We start from the raw sequence: 25,708 nt of genomic DNA on the forward strand, positions 1-25,708 counted from the left end.
TATAATCATAATTATTGAAAAAAATCTGAATTTGTGTTCTGCAGAAGAAAGGAAGTCATACACATCTGGGATGGCATGAAGATGAGTAAATGATGAGAGAATTTTCATTATTGAGAAAACAGTCATTATTTTAATAGTTATGCTTCGTATGTGACATAATAGTATGTGGCACAGATATTACATAAAAAGCAGCAAATACTTACTTTAGGAGCATGTGAGATGGGAACATGAGATGGAATCTTTGACATCTGTAAGAGAGAAATTCATATATTAGAAACAATTCACTTAATACTGTACATCAGAAAAATATTTACAAAGCAGACTATTCCTAGTTCAGATGCGGTGTACAAGAACAATCAGGGACGTCACAAGCGTGGTGCGGGCCCAGTGCAAGTTGGACAAAAACAACAACAACAATGATAATGACAAACAAATTAATGAATTAGATTTAAATCTTATTTCAGGGACATCTGCATTTGATTTCATGGGCTGAAATAAATAGGCAGAAATATTACTACTGAGCAACCAAAAAACTCTAAAGGTCTTAAGTTTAAAAAGGCAAGGAAATGTGGAACATTGTCATTAGTCTGTGCTTTATATTATGTACACAATTCTAACCTCCCTAAAGTGGTCTATAGCCAGAAGGAGAGATGGGATTTCTATGAAAGTAAAATTAAATGTGAATATATTTTGGGGAAAAAAAAAGAGTTGAAAGACCAAACTGTGGTTAGTGTAAGCACACACACACACACACACACACACATATATATATATATATATATATATATATATACAATTTTATTAGTACAGTACTTACGTTCAAGTATTTCATTTTTCAGCCTCTCATTCTCTTTATTTAGATTCGTGTTCTCTTCTCTCGGCTGATTAATCACAGTACAATTTTTCTTTCATTCCATACCTTTAGATCATTTGGTAGGTCTGTGAGGTGTACCTTAAACATACATCATTGACTGTAAACAAGTACAATTATATGTAATTATAATATATGTACATATATATATATGTACACACACACACACACACACGGTTCTGACCAACACTAACCTTTTTCTTAGCTGCTGGTTCCTCTCTCATCTCTGCGGCCTCTATGAGATTCATTGAAGGTTTACTCTTTCTCTTCAGTGTCTGACTTGGGTAGCTGTTCTTCAGTTTCCTTAAGTTTCATTTGTAAAGTTCTTTCCCTTTCTGAGGAGGTAGAATAATGCTAAGGAAAAGGCTAATTGTTGTAGTACGCCACAACTACATACTAACTATTAACTGATGTTAACTAAAAAATAAAATAACAAAATGAATAGTTTACTGACGTCTTTTTATAAATCTACAAGCGGTATACAGAATAATAGAGGATAATATAAGAGTATTATATTGGAAATAGCATAATAAAAATAGGCACCTGCTATCTTGATGATGGAGGCCTCATAGGCCGGCGCCCACCAACTCCCCTTTCGGCTCCACTCCACCAAGTAAACGTAATTTTCCTCCATACCCGCTGTGTATTCATCCTCATAAAATGTTATAATATGTTCAGTGGGCAGAATTGAGAATTATTCATCCTCCAACCATTTAATTAACGCGAACATAACTGGCTTGTGTCTTCCAGCGTGTGGTCACGGTCGGAATTCGCGCCTCAGGCAACGGTTATTTAAAAAAAAAAAAAAAGTTAAAGGACGTAATCAAGCTTCTTTTCTTAATTAACAGAAATTTTGATATTTTGTTTTCCTTTGCACTTACATTAAAAGAAAATGTGTAGGATTCTTTAAGCATTTTATTTTTTAAATCTAATTATGTCTCTAACGTCACAAGACAATGCGCATGCTCAGACTGTGCTGCGTGCGCGCCTTAACGTACGGATCCTGCAATCATTTGTGGCCCTGTTCCAAATGGCACACTCCGGACTTGTGGACTTCCTCAGAGTCCACACTTCGGTGACGTCATGTAGTGCAGACTTATAGGGCCCCTCGCGCAAGTCCACAAGGGCGCATTGAGAAGTATTTTTGGGACAGACTCGATCGTGAAGCGTGGTTATTGTTGGACAGGAGCTGCAGGTTCGGTTCGGGGGAATATGCTGCCTATTGTTGTTGTTTTTACTATTGTGTTTGCGAGATGGCTTGCCATGCAGAGAAATCACATTTATACGCTCCGACGTCGTAGAAGACAAGATTATTTTTCATGCATACAAATGCTGATGTTATGCACGGAGGAAAGGGTAAGCAAGTAAATGTTATTGACTTTGTAGATAAACATATAACTTGTCAAAAGTCGTTAATGCATTAAGTCATTATTATTTGATTTACTGTTTAATTTTCTTTTTTCTTTATATATGTATGTATGTATGTATTTTATATTTTTTATGTGTACCTTGTTTTTTTTATGTCGTTTTTAATTTACAGGTTTAAATATCCATACTTCACTTACATATGACTCAGTAAAGCCCTGCCATTCGGTTCTATATAATGAATCGTTATGCGATCAGCCTATTATTCAGCGCGCTATTACTATGTTTGAGACATCAACCACTGGTCGATGACATAATGTTTGTATAAACTGTAGGTAACAACTGGTAAAATGTACACAGTCATAAAAACCATAATGACACTTACACTTAAATATTTTATTCTCAGCCATGTTATCAATTGTCTGTGTCCGTGAGCGAAAGCGCTCTTCACACCAGTTGTCTGATTGGCCTTTCGCAAGGACTCCTGGGTACTTGAAGTGCGTGAAGCCTGGATCTCTGCGGGCTTCGCGGAAGACCGCTTCAAGGGTACAAAGGGGGCGCTGCTGAGCACACTTCAGAGCGTTAAAATGCTAAATGGGACGGCCTACGGACTCGTAGACTCAGCGAGCACGCGCCATTTAAGTCCACGAGACCGAAAGTCCGCATGAAGTGCGCCATTTGGGACAGGGCAAAAGTGTGTCCCTTAATGAATAGGCCCTGTCGGTACACGATCCGTTCCACCTGCACGATCCGTTCTACGCATGCGCGTAATTACGTAGTAGAGAACGCACATGCGCAAATGATAATTCTGTTTTGCGACGTTGATTTTGATTTACGACACTGCACGATCTGTTCTACGCATGCGCATATTTGTACCGCGAGACTTTCATTCACTCACAGCGAAAGAAAATGGAGTTCAGCGGAAGAAACGAGAAGTTTGCCCTTTACGCTGCCGTTAGACAATATTTGGTTGACGGGTTGGTGGATGCGGCGTTGAAGAAGAAGGTCTCACGAATGGCTGCACATTTCGTTATAAGAGGTACGTGAGTGTGGGTATTTGAAATAATATTAGCATTGTTTTAGTTAACACGTGTGAACATGTCATGTCAGTCCATCTAGTCAGACATAGTAACCGCCAACATTTTTCACCACAGGTGTTTGCATCCCTGAACAAAGGCACATAATGCACTGTATTGTAATACCAAACAAAGCAGCAAAATCATTACGTAACAAACATTGTTTGTCTATCACAGAAAGTAAATTATTCTACATTGGCCCCAGTGCACAATTCATGAGGCTGGTTGTGCTGTCTGATGAGCAGAGGCGGGCTGTCCTGGAGGAGTGCCACAACAACCCTGGCACAGGGAACCATGGGGGCGTGAGGGCGACCATGGACAGGGTTGTTGTGGGGTACTACTGGGATAACATAAAGGCAGATGTAGCAGATTGGGTACTTTTTTGGAACTTTCATGGAATTTAACATTATGGCTTTAAGGCAATGAATTGATTTAGTGGCTTTGTTTGACTTAAGATAATTATTTGGTCTAAATAACAAATGTATCCATCAGGTCAAAAGCTGTCACAGATGCCAAAAGAACGACCCCATAAAGACTGTGTCTCCTGCCCTTCACCCTATTAAGGTAGAGCTTACCTTGGTGTACCACTTGAAGCAACAAGTTAGGTGATGTGGTAATATTACATATCTCTACAGGTGAAAGAGCCATGGGAGGTGGTCGGTATGGACCTCATTGGTCCACTGAAAAAAACCATGAAAGACCATCAATACGTCCTCACGGTGACAGACCTTTTCACCAAGTGGGTTATCGCTGAGCCTTTGAAGTGTGGCTCCAGCACTGAGGTGGCTGAGGCACTTGTGTCAAAGCTCTACACGTTTGGTATGGTCCGGAAAATCATCACTGACAGGGGCCGTGCATTTGTTAACGAGGTATGTGTCCTTATTACCCTCTCCCTTCATACAGGACATATGACATCATCACAATTCACGCTGTTTTAAGCGGTCATTGGTCATTTCTGAGACCAATAAATATTGAAAATAACCATGTGTGTCTGAATTATGTACAGCTTAATGCACACATATTTGCGGCGCTGAACATCAAGCATGCCATCACAAGTGCATACCATCCACAGTCAAACGGCCAAGTAAGTGTGCCATCATGACATCCCGCTAAACAGTAAAGTCAACTTTAGCCAATGTATACTAAAGTGCATGTAGTAATTCCTTTCTATGTTGAAGGATGAGAGAACTAATCAAAATGTAAAGAGGACTCTCAGAAAATATGTTAATCAGCACCATGATGATTGGGACATCCACTTGCAGGCCATAGTTTATGGAATAAACACTGCAAAACAGGTTATTATTCAAAATGACTAGATAATGTATATTGCATACATGTTTTAAGAGTTTTATTTTGTGATTTGATGCAAAACATTTTGTTTCAAATTAGAGATCCACCAAGTACAGCCCGTACTTTTTAATGTACAATAGGCACCCCCGTCTACCACAGGCATTAAATGTCTGTGAGACAGATGCTGCCTTTGAATTGGCGGACCCAGAGGAGGAGCTGGAGCTAAAACTAGCTGGAGTCAAGGCCCTCAATGAAACGGTTTGTTCAGAGTTGTGTGGATGGCATGTTCAATTTGAATAAGAATGTTTGCATAGTAATATATTCTTATCTTTAAGGTACGTAAAAACATTGAAAAGGCACAGGGGAAACAAAAAAAGGCTTTTGAGGCAAAGAAAAGGAAAGGGGTTCGCCAGTGCTCAGTTAAGGCAGGGGACGAGGTCCTAATTGGGGAGCCCAAAAAGAAGGTGAAGAAGGGAAATTGTTTGCAGGATCTCCACCAAGGGCCATTCACCCTCACATCCCTGACCGAGAAGGGTGTGGCAAGTGTGGCTATGTCAGGGAAAATACAGAAAGTTAATGTTATGCAGCTAAGGCCCTACTTTCGGCCACAAGGTATTGTAATAATCCTACTTGGTGACATAGCAAATATAAACATGACACTTGACAATGATGATTAGTATTTACTTTACTGTTGTGTAGATCATAGCCATGAATCTGAGGGCAGCCAAAACGATGCAGAAGACATTGGAATGGTGGACCACCAGTATGCCAATAAAGGTCCACTGTGGTCCAAGAGGTTGTGTCCTCAGCAAGAACAAGTGGTGAGTGCCAAACTAAACTGGATGTTCACATGCACAGCTTGTTAGTGTGCTTTAAATAATAAATGCATGATTGCTCATTCCTAACAGGGATATTTGTTTATTTCTAGCTGACCTATGTGCTAGACAGAACACGTCCAGCAAAAGAAATTGTTGTTCTGGATGGCCCAGTTTGTCTTCGAAGGGAGGACTTTTGGAGCCTGGGGCTAGATAAACAGGTGGAGAGCAATGTAAGTGGATATTGCTGTAAAGAGTTTGGATTAGGGCTGCACGATATTGGAAAAAAAATACATTGCGATATTTTTTTCCAACGATATATATTGCGATATTGTGAGCCATCAATCCAGGCTAAAGTCAATAATTCACCATGTTCGCTGCATTATCTGTTGTTATACAGACTTGACGTGTCTCATCTAAGCCCCACGCCGTCACCGCTTCTCTCAGGGCCTCTGCGATTTTCTCGGCTGTATGACTCTCCGGGAAAAAATGCAGTCTGCAAACTGTGACTTTTTATCTCGAAGTCCTCTGTGAGGAAATGGACTTTGTATCCGTCGTAAAGCGCTTTGTGGTGCCGTTTTAAGTGATCAGACAAATTGGTGGTGTTTCCTTGTGCGCATGCGCACGTCGCGATGTTGATGCTAAAACAGAATATCGTTCAGCCCTAGTTTGGATGGTTCTAATGCCTTTATTGTAATTATGCAAAACATTCTCTGCTTTCAGATTGGGAATGCGTGCTTCAGGCTGGTAGAGGCTGCAGCCAGGAGACATGTATGTATTTGTATTTACCTTGATGACTTACACATAAATTTGTGCAAAGGTGACGAGACAACGATTATTAGGACATTCGCTGTGAGGTGTACTCACTTTTGTTGCCAGCTGTTTAGACGTTAATGGCTGTATGTAGAGTAATTTTCAGAGGACAATAAATCTATACTGCATAACAAACTATACACTGACTACCTTAAGATGCATCAAAGTTTCATTTCTATAGTGCTGTCCCATGAAAAGATATAACAGAATATTTGCTAAAATGTGAGGGGGGGGTACTCACTTTTGTGAGATATATGTATATGAAATGCAGACATACAATTTTATTCAGGGAATGGATGTCCACATTGCTGACCTATTTGAAGTCCCTAAATGGAAACTAAGGGAACCTAGTTTGCCGGTAAGTTGCATAATGTGTTGACAAGTCCAGCAGATACACCTCTTTAAGTGAAGATATGTCCAAGGAGATCTGAACATATTTTTTTTTTCATAGGACAATGTGGAATCTAAAGATATCATCATTTTGCCAGCATGGTCTAGGGGGTCACAAACAGCAAGCCACTACATGCTTTGTGTACAGTTACATTGTTTTTTAGTTTTTCCTCTATTTTTAAACCAGTTGGTGCCCCTATAGCTGACATTAATAGGGTATGTTCTTCATAGGTGTTATTAGTTGCTAAGAAGGAGGCTATTTTTCTGGACTCATTATGTCCAAATGGGTTTGGAGATGAGAAATACCGAACCATATTTAGGTTTGAAACGCATAAGCAGAGGACATTAGCAAGGTTTGACCTGTGACCGATTAAGGCTAACACAGAGAACAGAAAGTGCATGTAGTTACATGCTACTATGGGAATAAATTATTTTTTTTTTTCATCCAGTTAATCCTGAACAACACTGTGTAACAGCCTTAACAAATACAGATCAAACTGAGTGAAATGGACTGATATCCTGTTCAGGCAAAGCCTTGTTCTCTGGCTTTAGGATTGAGTAAAAGCCTTGTTCTCTGGCTTTAGGTTTGAGTAAAAGCCTTGTTCTCTGGCTTTAGGTTTGAGTAAAAGCCTTGTTCTCTGGCTTTAGGTTTGAGTAAAAGCCTTGTTCTCTGGCTTTAGGTTTGAGTAAAAGCCTTGTTCTCTGGCTTTAGGTTTGAGTAAAAGCCTTGTTCTCTGGCTTTAGGTTTGAGTAAAAGCCTTGTTCTCTGGCTTTAGGTTTGAGTAAAAGCCTTGTTCTCTGGCTTCAGGTTTGAGTAAAAGCCTTGTTCTCTGGCTTTAGGTTTGAGTAAAAGCCTTGTTCTCTGGCTTTAGGTTTGAGTAAAAGCCTTGTTCTCTGGCTTCAGGTTTGAGTAAAAGCCTTGTTCTCTGGCTTTAGGTTTGAGTAAAAGCCTTGTTCTCTGGCTCTAGGATTGAGGCAAAAACCTTGTTCTATGGATTCAGTTTTGCATAATTTTTTCCAGACAACTTGCAGGAGCAGTGGCTAATGGACCGTGGGTGGAGAAGACGGGCAAAGATTTTGATGTAACTTTGCTTAATATGTAATTTTGCCATTTCATTTTGCTCAGCGGACACTATATATGGTTGTCAACATCACATCTGAGTAACTGTATATTACTTTTCAGCCATTTCCAGTTCAGTCAGATGGACAGAGCTGTGGGATATTCATGCTTATGGTAAACTTATACAATTTCTACTAAATTTCTCCTGTTTGTCCTAAATCTCCGTAATCATTATTTTTCTCTTTAACAGTATGCCCTCTGCATCTGTACTGGTGCCATGTTTCACTTTTTGGATGTAAGTTGTAATTCATGGAATGTATATGTATCAAAGAATGTTAAAAACAAACAATGCAAGACTCCAATATTACATGTGTATTACAGACTGACATACCATCTATTCGAAGTGGTGGTGTCTCCAGATTCTGGAGAAATTGTCGATTGCAAGGTAGGACACATTGCAAGCAGTAAAACATTGGTCTGCTTTAAAATTATGCTACATTAAAAGTACCATACTTTTGAATAGGCATGGGTAGAACTTCGGGCAGCGCTTTGCCTTCTGGACAGAGGAGGCAGAACAGCTGATGGCAGGCACCCTACCACCTATTTATAGGATTTCTCGACCCCAAATAGTCAAGGTATGGCCAAACTAAACAGACAACAATTTTCACGTATGCATTCTATACAGGTAGGTCTCAAAAAATTAGAATATTGTGGAAAAGTGTGTGAATTACTGAATTAAATGTAAAACTTGAAACTGATACATTATATAGATTTATACAACATGTTACGTCACGTGATATATTCAAAAATAGAAGATCGTAACAAACAGTTCAAGTCAAGTGGGTTTGTCATTTCAACCATATACAGTACACTGTGTATAGTGAGACAAAACAGCATTTCACCATGGGTCAAGTGGTGTTACATTTTAAGGTATATAAGAAAACATTTGGGACAGGATACATTTAGTGCACACAGGCTAAAAAAATTGTGCACATACATTACAGTGCATCCGGAAAGTATTCACAGCCAATAATACATTGTGCACATACATTCACATGTACACCAATATTGCGATTATTTCCAATGATCAGAGTTAATTGCAGTAAGATGTTTACATGACTGGAGCAAACCTCTTCACTCCTACATGCAGTTTTTATTTTCTGATTATTCACACATAGCCCAAAGCAGAGCACAAATGATGAACTCTTATACTGTCCACTGTTTTAATTTACGTATGTTAAATAACAAACGGGTTCTTATGGACGTATTTTGTTATTCTGTGCCGTGATGAAGACCGAAATATTATGTCGGGCCTGTAACAGTGTTATACACTGCTGTCACGTTATTTGAGCTGTTTCTGGATGAAGGCAGACTGCTGACAGTGAGTCGTGTTGACAGAGTTCAGGGAAAACGTCCTAATGTCAAGTTTAAAATGAATACGCCCTTAAGGTGCGTGACAAAAACACACGCACTTCAGTTAGTGCAATTACTGTGTTTACATGGCAGCATACTGCGATTAAAAACGGCCTACGCCACCTGTTTTAATACGATTATAGTTGATGCGATTATGAGCTTAATCACGTTATTAAGTATTGTGTTTACACGAGGTAAAGTATAATCGCAATATTGCTAAAATCCCATTATTTAAGAGGGTGCATGTAAACGTGGTCAATGTTTCACCCTTTGTTACATTGCAGCCATCTCCTAGAGACATTTGTTAATTTTTTTTTCTTCTTAATCTACACTCAGTACCCCATAGTGACAGAAAAATACAGAATTGTAGAAGTTTTTGCAAATTAATAAAAAATAAACTGAAATGTCCAGAATTTCAGAAATTGGAACCTGCCCACACTGCCAAAAGGGCAGTGGTGGCTCAGCGGTTAAGGCTCTGGGTTACTGATCAGAAGGTCAGGGGTTCAAGCCCCAACACCACCAAGACTCCACTGTTGGGCCCTTGAGCAAGGCCCTTGAACCTATCTGCTCCAGGGGCGCCATATCATGGCTGACCCTGCACTCTGACCCCAGCTTAGCTGGGATATGTGAAAAATAAATTATTTCACCATGTGCAGAAATGTATGTATAATGTGTGACAATTGATCAATTAAAAGTACCAATACCTGGTTTAATGACCAAGGAGTCACTGTGCTTGATTGCCCTGCAAACTCGTCTGACCTGAACCCTAAAGGGAATCTATGTGGCATTGCCAACAGGAAGATCGGAGGTACGAGATACAACAATGCAGGTGAGCTGAAAGCTGCTTTTAAATAAACCTAGGCTTCCATAACACCTCAGCAGTGCCACATGTGGATTGCCTTCATGCCTCGTCACACTGATGCAGTATTTCAAACAAACGGAGGCCCAACCAAGTATTTAGTGCATATAGGTGTACATATTTTTCAGAAGACTGACATATCTGTATTAAAAATTCTTGTTTTTTTATTGGTTGTTTGTGATATTCTAATTTTGTGAGATACTGAATTTTGGGTTTTCTTTAGATATATGCCATAGTAATCAAAATTAACACGCATAATAGAAATATTTCAGCATAGTGTCTAATGAATCTATATAATGTATGAGTTTTACATTTGAATTTTTGAAATTGACAAACTTCCACAATATTCTAATTTTGTGAGACCTACCTGTATTTACTTTGTGCATGTTATGGTTTATATGAGTTAGCAGATGCTTTTGTCCAAAGTGGCTTACAAATAAAAACAATACAAAGGTTCGCAATTAATAGCCTAATGAAAATACAATAATATACAAACCGTTACTCATAACTATTTAATTTATGCTGAAAATATGTCATTAGGCCCCTTTTGAAAGACCCAAAACATCTTATGTTGTAGTGTAGTCTTAATTTATGGTATTTTACTTTATCATAGGAGGAACAGGTGGAAGTGGAGGAGCTGCCCCTCACATTGAAACATATGTACCAGGCAGAATACATTGTGAGGAACAGTCTTGGGCTTTTCACTGGCCAGGTTCAAGAACCATCATACATGTTGATGGATCATGATAACCAAATGAATGCGTGGAGGGTGCTGAAGGAGTCAATGGAGTGCTATGCCATGGAGCCTTTCACTTTTGTTTTTGAAAACATCCAGGACATGGAAACCTTCATGGTTATTTGTAAAGACACCCTCAACCTGAGAGTAAATGCTGGAGTTGGGGTGCACAGTCACCCATATACATTTTATTAGTGTGAGTGTATCAGGGTGACTGTGCAACCCACACTCTGCGTGTGTGCTAGATAATTTTTTTACTCTTAAATAAAGTTACGTGTACTTCACTACTGTTCACCGCTGGTCTCATGTCACTTCTGTGTGTACACATGCTTCTTTCAAGTCATTTCCATTGTCAGTTTGAAATACTCTATAACGTTTCCCCAGACTTGTTTGTAGTTCTTCATGTAAGTGCAGATAGTCTAGGCAGAAATGCATATTATGTTCCTTATAGTCTTCTGTAAACAACATTGAAGGGATTATTTTCATCATTTAGATTATATAGATATTAGCCTATATAGACCCATACTAATACAAAATTACTCAATTTAAATGTTAACTAATACTAGCAGCTTTTAATTATAAAAAACTACACAAACCGTCTTTGACAATACTACTGACCTCAGACCAAAACACGGTAAGTTAAGCCTAATACCATACAGCAATGAATAGCAAAGGAGAGTATGGAGGAAAATGACCATGTATGTTCATGTAACAACTCTCCTTTATTATTTTGGATTGGCAACCACGTAAACGCATCGTAATGCATAGCGTAAGCTACATTTAAAAGCATCAAAATAGACCCTCTGTGAAATGTTAAACACAATACAACTAACGTTACACAATATGCCGCAAGTTGTGCCGCCTGGCCGTCAAGTGTTTCATCGCATGCGTGGTACCGATAGTGTAGGAAAACAGTGACGTTTTCTACTACGTAATTACGCGCATGCGTAGAACGGATTGTGCAGGTGGAACGGATCGTTTTTTTTTTTTTTTTTTTTTTATTAACTAAGATTCAAACAAAGTCACTGTACAGTCAAAACTACAATAAAACATACATAAAGAGAAAAACAATACAGCCAGGGGAAGGCTAAATATCATGTAAATACAAAGAAGGACTCACATATAGAAATAGTTTTAATTGCTTTCTTATTATTTGAATTAAAAATAGTCTTGATATATATTTGAATTTCTTTTTCAAGAACCAAAAACAAAGGTTGGGATTTACTATACTTACATTTATGTATATGAAATTTAGCAAAAATTACAATTAAATTTATAATATAGTATTCTTTCCTTTTATTTGAGGGATATTAGTAAAACCAAATATAACATTATCTAAACATAAAGAAAAAGTGGGATCAATGTTATCAATAATAAATCTGGTCAAATCTTTCCAAAATTTCCTTACATGAGCACAATGCCAAAATAAATGAAACAAGGTCTCAGGCAATGTATTGCACAAAGAACAGTTCGAATCAATATCCTTTTAAATTTAACAAGAAAAACATTAACTGGGTAGTATCGGTGTAAGATTTTGAAAGTTACTTCCTTAACTTTATTTACTAATAAATATTTGTTTGGTAAAGCCCATATGGCCTTCCATATTAAACCTTCCACCAGTCTATTCCAATAAACAGTGCAGTTTGGTATAGTGACATTGTCTTTTTGAAGTAAGGAACGAATAGTTTTATTAATATTTAAAACTCCAGGGGCAAAACAAAGTTTCCCAATTGCAGTATCAAATAAATCATAAGCAGGAGGGGCTAATACTGTTTTGAGTATTAGCTCTAAATAGTGCCAGGACCCCTGTGGGAATTGCATCCATGACAATAGCAAACTCCCTTGGAGTCACTGGGATTTTATGGATAACTAGAAACTCAGAATAAGTGAGCAACATGCCTTCTTGATTTAATAACTGATAGACGTGTGTTATGCCTGCTAAAAGCCATCTTTCAAAAAATAAAGATTTATTTTTAAATAATATATTGTAATTGTTCCAAATTAAATATCTATGGGGTGAAAAGTTATGTTTATATAACAGGGACCAAGCCAGCAACATTTGTTTATGAAAGGAAGATAAAATCAGAGGGATTTTTTCAATTTTGTAATTGCAAATCAAGAGAAACTCAAGACCACCTATTTTGGAGAAAACAAAATTGGGTATAAAATTCCAGAGAGAATTTGGATTTAGAATGAAATGTCTAATCCAATTAATTTTAAAAATATTATTTAGAGTACAAAAATCAAGGAAGTTTAATCCACCTGATTCATAAGTATTCATTATTATAGATTTCCTAATATAATGTGTTTTGTTTCTCCAAAGAAAATTAAATAAAGCAGTATCAATAACTTTACACATCTCTTTAGAAACATCGAGTGAAGTGGCAGCATACACTAATCTAGACAGTCCCTCAGCTTTACACAACAAAACTCAGCCCTTTTAGAGATAAATCCCTCAAAAGCCAGTGATTCAACTTTGCTTTAGTTTTCTGAAGAATGGGATCAAAATTTATCTTACATCTAGATTTTTGATCTTTTGAGATAACAATCCCCAAATATGTAATTGATTCCTTCACTGGGATATTAGCAATCTGTTGTAACTGGCAGTCTTTAATAGATAATAGTTCACATTTACTGATGTTTAAACTAAGGCCAGAAGCTTTAGAAAAGGCATCTACTACTTTAAGAGCGGCTGAGACCTGATGCTGATCTTTTAGGAACAGTGCAGTATCGTCTGCTAACTGGGATATGATAACATCCCTGCCAGCTATAGATATACCTTTTAAATGGCTTGATTTAACATAAATATTCATAAGCTGAGTACAAAGCAAAAAAAGATAAGGGAGATTGGACAACCTTGTCTAATACCGCATTTTAGATCAAATCTAGAGGATGATCCACCTTTTAGTTTAATAGAACTGTTTATGTTCCTATACATTGTTAGTATAGCGTCACAGAAAAAGTCTCCAAACCCAAATTTTTGTAATGACCTAAAAATAAAAGCATGCTCTACCGTATCGAAGGCTTTATAGAAATCTAAGAAAAGTATAAATCCATTATCAGTACATAAATGTGAGTAGTCCAACAAGTCTAAGACTAATCTTATATTATTTGAAATATGTCTTTTCTTTAAGAAGCCAGATTGGGCCTCATCTATAATGGGGTCCATAACTGACTTGATTCTATTTATGAAGATTAAGGCAAAGATCTTATAATCATTATTTAATAGAGAAATTGGTCTCCAGTTATCTAACAGCAATAGGTCTTTTCTTGGTTTTGGAATCAGCATTATTAATCCTTGAGTAAAAGTAGGTGGAAGAAATGTTTTTCTATACTCTCTATATAAACCTCTTTAAGAAAGGGGCAATAAGATCAGAAAAAGTTTTATAAAATTCGGCCGTGAGTCCATCAACCCCGGGAGATTTGTTAACCTTAATAAGTCCTATAGCGTTTAAGACCTCCTCAATAGTAATTGAACTATCACAGAACTCTTTTTGCATAGGGTCGATGGTCTTAAAATGATTTCGGAAATAGAGTTCAGAAATAGAGAAGCAGAGTGTTCACAGAATTTAGATGAATATAACCTACTGTAGAATTCTGTACAAAAATTGGATATTTTAACTTGGTCATCTGTGACAACCCCATCTATTTTAAGTTGTTCAACTGTATTATTTTTAAAATGAAATTTCTCCAAACCAAAAAAATATGCAGAATTTTGTTCCCCTTTTTCCAACCATCTCTTCCTTGATCTAACGAAGGCTCCTTCTGCCTTATTCTTATATAATTTGTCCAATTCCAATTGTAAGGTGTTTAACTCAGCTTGTTCGTCTTCATTTGGGCATGATTTTAAGGAGAGGACAGCTAATCTTGAAAAAATATTGTCCTCCTGAATACGTCTTTCTTTTGCCATTAAGCTTCCTTGCTTTCGAAAGTATTTGCTTACCTCAAATTTCAGTAGCTCCCAATTACTGCAGAATTTCTTTTCTGTTTGTGCTTTACACCAATGACATAAAATAAGATTTTTAACCTTTGTTTTAATATGTTCATATTGCAGTAGTGAACTATTAAGTTTCCAATATGAATTTCTACCCATAGCATGTGGAGCAGTGCTGAGGTTAATGGAAATAAGAACAGCCTTATGGTCACTAAGCGGTGAAGGAATCATATTGATAGAGACATCTGAGGATTGTATACTCGCAGACACTAACCAATAATCTATACTGAGATTGTCTGTTACCAGACTTGTTGCTCCAAGTATACACAACGAATTAGGAAATTTAGACCTCCATATATCTACCAAATTAAATTTCTCCATAAAATTTTTAAGGTGTGCATTTTGAATATAAGATGGTCTTGATGGTAAACAATCGAGAAAGCCGTCCATAATAGTATTGAAATCACCCCTATGATAATAGAGAGATCCGGGAATTGCGACAGCACCTGAAGGATATGTTCTTCTAAAGTTTCAAATAAATGAACGTTTTCATTTTTAGAGTTATAACCATAAATATTAGCAATTAATAATATAGTACCATGAACTTTAAGAATTTGGCACACAAAATGTCCTGATCCGTCACGTTCAGTATTTAGAATCTCCCCGGTGAATCTGTTCTTTAGAGAGGTAACCCCAGCAGAGCGCTCAGATCCATGTGCACACCAGATGTCGTTGCCCCATTGTGACCTCCAAAAACGTACATCATCAGGAATCGAATGAGATTCTTGAAAAAAACAGAAATCAGTCCTATGTTGTTTAATAAATAAAAATAAAGCTTTCCGTTTGACATGTTGTCTTAACCCCCTGGCATTTAGTGTAACTATAGACAATGACAGAACGAACGTGAAAGTGAAAAGTAATCCACAAAAACAAGTGAGATTATAAGAACAAGTGAAAGGAAAAACCGCGTTTAGGCTATTAGAAAAGCAAAACAGATATTCTACTGGTCAAGTTATCTGTCCTTACTAAAAAATACAAATAAAAACTTTGAAGACAAAAGGGTCTTCATTTGAAGTCAAGTATGTGTATAAAACACATGTTGGGTTATAAGAACAAAAACAAAAGGGCAACCCTACAATTGTAGCAAAAATTGTGAGAATGCAGTGGCCTTTGCTACATTTCTTCGTCCATCCTCATGATGGGTTAATTTCGGTCCCGGAAACAAAAGCACGACCTCCAACAAAGTAAGCAGATTTCCCCTGGAGACGGGCCTCATTTATTGCAGGCCACAGCTGGAGACGTCGTGCTCGGTCAATCTTCGAGAGATCTTCTGCAAAACGGAGACCGTGATTTCTCAGGTACTCAGATTTTTTCGCCGCTTTCCACACAGAGTCGCGAATCACCCTGGATGTAAACTGAATAATTATTCCTCTGGGTTTATCGAAATTAGACAGCTCCTTTCCCCTTTTCTGTCCCAGGCGATGCACTGTGTCAATGAAACTGGGGAGTTTGGTCTTCTCTGTAGGCAGGACAGCTTGACATATGCAAATACTTTCTTGACGCACGTCTTGTTTATCGGCCTCCGGTACTCCGAATAAACGTAGATTCCATCTTCGTGAATAACTCTCTAACTCTGCTATGCGCAACTCAGCTGAGCCCAGACGCGCCTCATCTTTAGAGATGCGCTTCTCAAAAACTGCAGATTTCTCCTTAATGTCCTTTATCTCAGAACATGCAAAGTCAATAGTTTTCTTGAGTCCCTCAATTCGCATGCTATTATCAGAAATCAGTTTCTCCAAGGCATCAGATCTAAAGTTAATGAGCTGCGAAAGTTGTAGAACTATGTCAGAGGTATCCATTACAGTAGCAGGAGGCGACAACTGCTCCGATTTACCTTTCTTTGGCGCAGGTGATTTGCTGGGAGTGACAGGCAGAAAGGTAATGTCTTCATCAGCCGATATATAATCATGGAAGTTGTCTTCCAGGCTAACGCTATCTGACATGATGGTTGTCTTTGATTTCGACTTTGTCTGATTTATATCCCTTTTTCGATCAGAGGTCGCCATTTGGTAACTCCGAATTGTTTAGCCAACACTGATTAACTATATTTGTAATTATTAGACGATTGCTTTACTTAAAATATTAATTTAAATTCAGCGGTTCTCCTTAGACAATGTGCTTAGAGCGCCATCTTGCACCGCTCCACATCAATGACTGTGGAACGGATCGTGTACCGACAGGCCCTTTTCACAATGACGTCAGATAACTTCCGCTTTTCCGCAAAGCAGTGTAAACATAATTCCGTTTTAACTTACGCGCGCTGGTTAAAGTTACTTCAGGAAAACACAGAAGGTGATCACCGACAATACGAAAGGTAAAATTAAAATAATAATAATATTTACGTATGTAGCGTTATTGGTTCTTATATTTAGATTATTTTGATGACGTTAATGATCATTTCCAGTAACTTATTGCATTCTTTAACGTGTGACTGTCAGATTGAGAAGATGCTGTCACAGGTGGGGGCAACGCTCATCATACCTCCACTGAAAAAATCAAATCAGCTAAGCACAGAGGACACATTGAAGACCCAGGCTATTGCCCGCTTGAGAATTTTAGTTGAGAGGGCGATACGCAGGGTGAAGGAGTACCACATTTGGGATGGGCTTGTTCCTCTTTCTATGGCAGGTTCAGTCAATCAGTTGTGGGCCATCTGTTGCCTACTCTCAAACTATCAGGGACCTCTTGATATCAAAGGGGACAAACCGTCTGAAGTGTTTCCTTTCTTGGGTGAGATTAATTCTTAATTAATTCTTCTACTTTTAGGTGTTTGACACTGTGTAGATATACTGTAAATACAAGTGCTTTGTAATATATTTTTAAATGAAATTTGCTACATTTTCTATGCTTTGTATGAACATAGGGGTTACTATATTTTCATGGTTATTAATAAACAATGTTGTGAAGCATTCTGTAAAAGTTTATCCAGAGTAAAATTAATTTACATCTTAACCAATAAAAGAAAGAGAATATCTTTAAAACTTGCCATTTTTTTTTATTTACATATTTGGTAATAGCATTTATGTGAGATGAAGGAAACTAATACAAAACTTTCATAGCAGCTCAAAGCTACAAACAAGGTTGAAAACTGGTTGAAGAGCGACCACTGCTCGATAAGACAAAGGATATTTTCATACAATGCAACACTGACTTAAGTTGTAAATTGAAAAATATTTACAACAGGAATTACATGCATCAGATGTTCATAGAAATATTTACATTTGAAAATTCTGCCTTAACATAATAATACATCCATGTAGATGTTGTGATAAAAATAATCCAGCTTCTGTAGCATTGAGTTGATGATCTCCTCATCCCTAAATATTCTTTCAACTGTGAAGTCAGTGTGGGTATCTGTTATAAAATCACACCACTGAAGTCCGCTTATGGCCAGCTGGCCTTGAACCTTATAGTAATATTTGTGGCTTTTCTTAAGGCAGGCCTGGCCTCGAACTGTGATCAGGTGTTTAACTTGAGCAACATCTTCAACATCACAACTCTTAACCTCTGCCAACCCAAATGGTGGTGTTTCTCTGGGGTTGAAAACTTTGGCATCAGGGCTGGCTGCAAGGTGAGGTGCATCAGGGTGGATGAGGACCCCACACTGTGTCACAGTGACATCACAGAAATCAGAATATTGCCTTAGTATGTCAGGCTCCAGGTCCAGCCCTCTTTTCATAGCTGCTGTCTGAGGAGTTCCTCTCAGAATCGCGAGCAGCTAAGGATTTTGCAGTTGACTCTCCACGGACATGACATATCTGACCAAATCTGCTGGCTGTAAGTCGGGGTTTGCGTACCTGGGTCCACAGCTGGCATTCTGACTGCAGTCGTGTTTCTGCCTCAATAGCAGCAGAGATCTCCCTTGACACTTTAAGGCTCTCTAAGTGGCATTGTTGCTTGTAATTAGGCTCAAATTGTATGTGAAATTTAAAATTGTGACCTTCAATGGGCAACTGAGGAAATCCAGGGCGACCAGGGTGTTTAATAATGTCTCTACTTATCTCAGGAGGGCACTGGTAAGAGAGCAAAGACCCAAATGGCACCGGGCCAAATTTAGAGTCCACAAAATTAAGGGCCTCAAGCCCGTGGAGCAATTTGCAAATGCCTGGTTGTGGGCGTTTGTCTTGCAGTTTCTCAACACTTGCAAGGATGTGAGGATCTGGAAGAGGACCTGACAAAAAAGTGAGATGTATATTTTAATAAACATGAAAATGTTTTGAGCTGCCCCAAACCCTATATATTAAGAGATGTTCATAATTTACAGAAGATATCAACTGGAAGTTTAAAGGGAAAATATACTAATCATTGTTCTGTTATACATTAAAATATATAGACAGGTGTTAATTCAGACTTGCCACCATATGCTCTGTACAGTGTACATTTCACACCAGTTCGGGCATGATCCTTGGACTTCGGTACTGGTTTACACTACCATGTCATTTGTTGCCTCGGGAGCAATTCCCTGTAATATATTGATGATAAATAATTAATTGACATAGTCATTACAAAATTATAGTCCAACATCATTAAATGTAATAAATGTTAACGTATTACATGTGTCCTAGGCCGGTGCCAGGTCTGCAGTGAGCTGGTGCATGACAGTGGCAATGGCACTGTCTTGAAACCCATGGTACAGTAGTGAGCACTTTGAAACAATAATGCCACAATGTTACTGACTTTTATCTAACAATACACAATCTGTAGCTAACATCAGTAATAAACATGATTGCAACAAGAGTTTACAGGTCTGTATTACAGTAAATTAATTAAGAATATGGACTTTCACTGCTGGAGAGAAAGCTAACAACTATCGTTATCCTAACTCCTCCGCTAACGTAATTTGGGCGGGACAATACAAAATGCTTACCTTCATACGCAAACAGGTACTGCTCAATGAAGAATTTGCATCCTTTGTCAAGTTTGGAACGTGTTGTAAGTGAAAATTTGTATGCAAGTCGCTGTACATCGTCTAGATGTATTTTTGGCTGGTGTCGAAGGGACTGGGTAAACTCCATAGCGTTCCACTATGCTGGTGGAAGTAAACATACACTGCTTTGAGTCAGAACGGAAGTTGCGTGACGTCACGTGAAAAGGGCCTATTAATGTCAAAAATTGAAGTGATAGCAATTTTGCAACATTAGGAGCGTCTGACAACGTTGTGAGTTGGTCATTTAATGGTAATGAAATTACGGGCCTGCGACGTTGTAGTTACGTTGCCAATAAGTAATGAAATTACCAAAATATTACGAATATATTACGTACCTGGAACGTTCTTGGTTATCTTGCAACATTAAGAGGGCGTAATTGCGACGTTGTGAATTGGTAATTTAATGGTAATGAAATTACGGGCATGCGACGTTGTAGTTACGTTAGTTAGTAAGTCATGAAATTACCAAAAAGTACGGAAAAATTACGTAACTGGTAGGCTACGTCGTGTGTTAGCTGGGTTGTGTGTGTCAACGCATTGTTGTATCTTTCCTACAGGAGCAAAGAATAACCATAATTATCAACAAGTCACAATACATTTTAATACACAAAAAAAGATCAATAAGTTAGACAACATATATGTTTTTACGTTAAAATATTTTTCAACTGCAACTTTTTTAAAGTTAGTAAAGATTAATTTTTTTTTTCAAGTCAGTTTAATATCAAGTTGAAATGATTTGTACATCTAAGTTGTCTGTAACATTATTAAATACATGCCTGTGTAGCGTTAAGGCAATTCATGAAGGGCGTCATGAGCCATGGTCGGCAGGGGTAACCACTGTCCCCTAGCAGAAGACCACCGCATTCATTCCAGCTTCAGAATCTCTCCCGATCTTGCTCTCTGCCAAAATCCTAGAGTCATGTGTACTCCCTGGCCACGATGCAGCGACATTTATTATTCTGCACAGATGGTCACACACTAACTGCACATTAACAGAATGGTAATTTTTTCTGTTCACATACTGATCTTCGTGCATGCGGGGTGCCTGAATTCTGACATGTGTGCCGTCAATTACACCACTTATTCGAGAAAACCCCGCTTTCCGAAAAAAAGAGGTTTGAATGACATCCAGTTCAACACGAGATGGAAACATCACAGTTTGGCTTAAATGACGGCAAAGGGCCCCTGCAACCCGGTGAATAACTCTACTGACGGACGACTTATGAACGTGGAAAACATCTCCCACTACAGACTGGAAACTCCCAGTTGCAAAGAACCGAAGTACTATAAGCAACTGAAGCACAGAGGGTAGTGAGTGGTTGCACTGGGTAACATGGTCAAGGTCGCCTTCCAGTTTGTCAGCAATTTCATAAATTCCGCGGCGATCAAATCGATATTCCCGAAGCAGTTTTTCATCGCTAAGATGGTCCAAAGGGTTCTCCCTATCCCTAAAAATTCTTCTTGGCACATAATGATCTTCAGCTGGTTCCATAAATTCAGCCATGTCGTCTTATTTTTGTCTGCGTTACTCTTAAGGTAAAGTTTTCCTAACCTTAAACTGTACTTAGGAAAATGACAGTTAAGGGGCTTTATGCAACACTTAATGGTTTTTAAGGGATTACTTAAGTAAAAGATAGACACCTAAGGGTAATTCTAAGGGTGTATGATGTTTCAGTAAAAAAAAAGTAACACTTAAGGGTTTTTTTCTGCAACCCCCTTAGGTTTAAGGGAAACGTAAGGGCGAACTTAAGGGAAAATTACACTTAAGGTGCTTTATGCAACCGGGCACAGGATCTCAAAAAACAGGCAGCTGAAGAGGGCAAGGCTGAGACATGCTGCTAAACAGAGAAAACGGGAGAGTTTTCAGACCCCTCTTATGAATAATTTCCTTTGTTGCATTTCTTTCAGAAGATAAGTTTCTTAAGGAAAGTTTTATAATAATAACGGTAGTCAACATCAGACTGAAATGTGAAATTTAGCATTGTGGCAATGTTCATTACCACTTTTTGAATACCACCAATACGTTTTTTTAAACTTTATCAAGTTCCAAATATAGAATTTTTTTAAATGAGAACTACTTATGTAATACATATTGTATTACAATATGGTTATTTAATATATAAACCAATTTTTATTGTTTTTTATTTTGTGAAAAATTTAACTATATTGTGTTATATCATTATCATGATGTCACGATTTTTATATAACATTTTGGTCATATCGCCCACCTCTATTAGGATCAACATAATTAAAATAATTGATGACTAACTCATTTCTTTGAGACCAAGTATAAATATGTTTATTGTGATGTATCCACCTATAAGCCCCATATAATAAAATATGACCTCATAAATGCCTTTTGTGTCTCCCAAATATTGAATGTTAGGTTGAGTTAGCATTAGCTTCTAGAAAAACCTGTATATGAGTGTTCATAAATGTAATGAAATCAGGGTCTTAAAGCATATCTGTTTTAAATTTCTGGTGTGAGAAGAAATCGATAGAGGTTCCCAGAACACTCTGAAAGGGTTGTGATCTGAGATGCAAGAAAATAGCTACAGTCCTTTACTTGATCTGATATGGATTGTGATGTTAAAAAGAGATCTATACTTGAATAAGTATTGTGTACATTTGAGTAAAAGGAATAATCTTTTTGATTTGAGTAAAGAGTCTGCCATACCCTGACTTACAATAGTAGCTGATTTGGATTTAAGAAGTGATTTCTGTGAAGATCTGTCTTATGATCACAGCTTCAACTTACTTTAGATACAGCCTTTCGCTAATAAACCCACTTCTAAACATGCAGCTGGCCAGTTGGACACCCACACACAAAGTATTTCCTAAACTAAGAGGGAGTTAGTAAATAAAATCAATTTAACAGTTTAGATAATAATTGTTATAATTAAAACATTGGTGCAAGATCGATGTATATGTGAGGTGTAAAAAATAGAGGCAAAAAAATAACCCTTATCTGTTCAAAACCTAATGAACAACCAGTAAGTCAGAAACAAAAATGGCTGATATGAAGTCTACAATATCCAGGAATCAAACATGTCATGAATCACAAAAATGTAATCAGAGACTGTTGCGCCCGGCATCTATATATGATGTCGATGCTTCAATTTCATTGGTGAGATTATCAATAAAGTTCTTGACTTTGGTTGGAGTGGATCTTCGATATACCCATTTGCATGATCCAAAGTTTGGAGGGTTTCGAAGGAGTATTCTATCTCGATCCTGCAGCATCTGTTTCACGCCGTTGTAGGCAGTGCAGGCTTTCTGTAGCTCTGTGCTAAAATCCGTAAAGAAGTGGATGCACCAGTTGTTGACGTACCCCTCTGTGAGACTGTACCGTAAGTCAGCTTCAGGACAGTTTTTGAGTTGTGCCCATCAAGTGAATTAAATACATTTCAGGTTACATGTTCATTTTTTTCTTTACTTACAGAGATGTCAATTTTGGTTTTCAAAATGTGTTTGTAACCATAGGCCTATTCATAAATGTAAATTCTCATAAGCAAGTGGCTCTTTTTGATCTTAAAATATGAACCAAAAATTTACTTTGAATCTTTTATTCAATAATAAAAATGTAAAAACTGTAAGAACTTAGGCCTGTCAAAAGGCTTTATATGATGACGGGTGCCTACTTGGTCTCAAAAAGTTCATATACTAATAAGTACTGTGAAAATGTACTGCATGCATGTATTGTCATACTGGTCTGCTGTTTCAACAATGTTGTTGGTTTACTGACATTTAATTAAAACAATAACCAAAAAAAAAAAGCGGAGCTAGAGTCATACATCACCACAGTTGACGAAGGTTTAAAGATAGACACCCTGTCTACACTGGATGTGAGCGATAACATGTCGCAATGCCTTGAGGCTGTCTACATTGGATGTGCCAACACAAACATTCTAAACCATTTATTCGTCTTGTTGGCAGTAGCAGCACATGTAGCACAACATAGAACTGGGCATCAGTTTACTGTTGATGAGGCAAGGCAAGTATCCTTTGTAGACAGCGTCTTTGATTATAATGGGAGCGATTTGCTTTTGTCGAATCATGCTGTTCCACTCGTGTAGTGTAGACAGGCTGAGAGGTGTTTACTTGCTGACGCTAACTTCTTAGATATGTTTTATGTTAAGGTTGTTAATACTTATGTTGGTTGTTGTGCTTTATTAAATCAAACTTTTCTAAGTGGATATTGTGTTTCATTTGCCATTTAAATAAGTCTTTCCAGCACAGAAAATCAGAGTACTGCACCAGTATCTTTAACGTTCAACGGATGCTGAGGAAAAGGTAGGCAATATAAATCTACTTTTTCGTCGTATTACATACATTACATAGTTTTTTGCCCATCTAAATTTAATAATGTAACTTTAGAGTTACGTTGGAGTAATTTGTTCTGTTTTAATGCTTTTCCAAAACCAGACTTCTCTGCCTGTAAATGGATGGTTGTCTACTAGCATATTATGTTTTCCTTAGACATAGATGTACAGTTAAGTGCATCCTTCCGTCACCTCCCCATCACATCCACCAAAACAATATATATGACTCTATCTAAAACTATGCCTGCATTAAACAGCCTATACGTTTTTCAGGAAATCTGGGACTTTTGAATGTAACTGAAATATACCGTACTAACAGTAACCCTTGTGATAACTTCCCCATGGTAAAACTAGCTCTTCTCTGTCTCCCCTACATATAGATATCATTGTGCGGGTGTTAAGGCAAAGTTTCCTTTCTTTATGTTGTGAATAAATACAATGAGTAAGTAAATGTGTTTTGTGTTTAACATAATCGCTTGCATAAGCTGATGTAGCCAATTTGAATTCTGCAAATTATTGATGAAATATGAAAAGACACCATCTGTGTCCCATATTTGATCTTTTTCTGTCATTAGTACTGTTTGCTGTTGGTAAACTCTTTGCTTTGGAAGATAACATCATTAAAAACATCTTGATGCCAGCATGTGAAGTACCAGGTTGGATTTGGTAATTAGGTTCCTTGAGCATCACAAGGCGATTTGCGGACATGATAATAATATAATTACAACGTATCTGAAGCGTTGTGAGAATACGTATTTATAACATGAAAAAAACTACATCTGTCATACAAAATCTGTTGGATAAAAACATGAACACAACTTTTCTTATCGTGATAAAGTTTTTACAACTCAGGGATCTATTTTCATGAGCAAAGTCTGTGCACAACGTCTTATTAGTTCCGTGAGAGCGCTAATTCTTCATTATTTTTTGGCTTTAGTTTTCAAGAAATTATATTTTAAAGCAAAATCGACCAGTAGAAGTGACGAGCGTAAAAAAAATCCTAATCTGGAAGGGCAATATAATCACGGTTAATACAAGCCATGATTTGTGTCACTTGATAAATATGATTAATAATACTTACATTCTTTATAATTCAATGGAGTGTACATATAAATCAATTTTTCATACATAGAAACGGAGTGTGTCACTGTCATAGAAATATGCCTGACATTCAAGAAGGATGCATTTAATGCACAAAAAACCAAAGTCCATATTTCTCAACAACTTCTAATTCATTGCATACAGCCCATTTGCACTACCAAGTTCTTATGACTGTGCTGTCTTTCCAAATAAATTGCCCATTTGTGGGGTGGCTGTGGCTCAGTTGGTAGAGTGGGTCGGCCACTAATTGCAGGGTTGGTGGTTCGAATCCTGGCCCACACAACTCCACATGCTGAAGTGTCCTTGGGCAAGACACTGAACCCCAAGTTGCTCCCAATGGCAGGCTTTGTATGAATGGGTGAATGTGTGTAAATGGTCACAGTGTAAAGTGCTTTGAATACCGTTAAGGTTAAAAAGGCACTATATAAGTGCAGACCATTTACCATTAGAGATTTGCGTAAAAAAAATGCGCCTTGCGCCTACGTGAAAATACCAAAACTTCATGGCCATTGACTTTGTGCTTATGACTTAAAGCATATTGCTGCACATAGCGCTCTTAAACTAGGGCCTACAATTGTGTTTACTGGGCAGTTTTTCTATCCCATCATAACAATATAAACGAATAAGCTAATAAACACTAGACCGCTGTCAAACTAGGGACTACTCGAATATCGCA

The 25,708-nt window shown here is 37.7% G+C and overlaps 1 protein-coding gene across 1 annotated transcript in view; it reads right to left on the reverse strand.

The window, feature by feature from the left end:
* The window catches only part of LOC127645739 (zinc finger protein 721-like), a 402,751-nt gene that overhangs the window by 262,205 nt on the left and 114,838 nt on the right, over positions 1 to 25,708 (reverse strand). The gene's annotated exons all lie outside the window — the stretch shown is intronic.

The sequence above is a fragment of the Xyrauchen texanus genome, chromosome 6 (genome assembly GCF_025860055.1).
Source record: "Xyrauchen texanus isolate HMW12.3.18 chromosome 6, RBS_HiC_50CHRs, whole genome shotgun sequence".
Classification (NCBI taxonomy): domain Eukaryota; kingdom Metazoa; phylum Chordata; class Actinopteri; order Cypriniformes; family Catostomidae; genus Xyrauchen; species Xyrauchen texanus.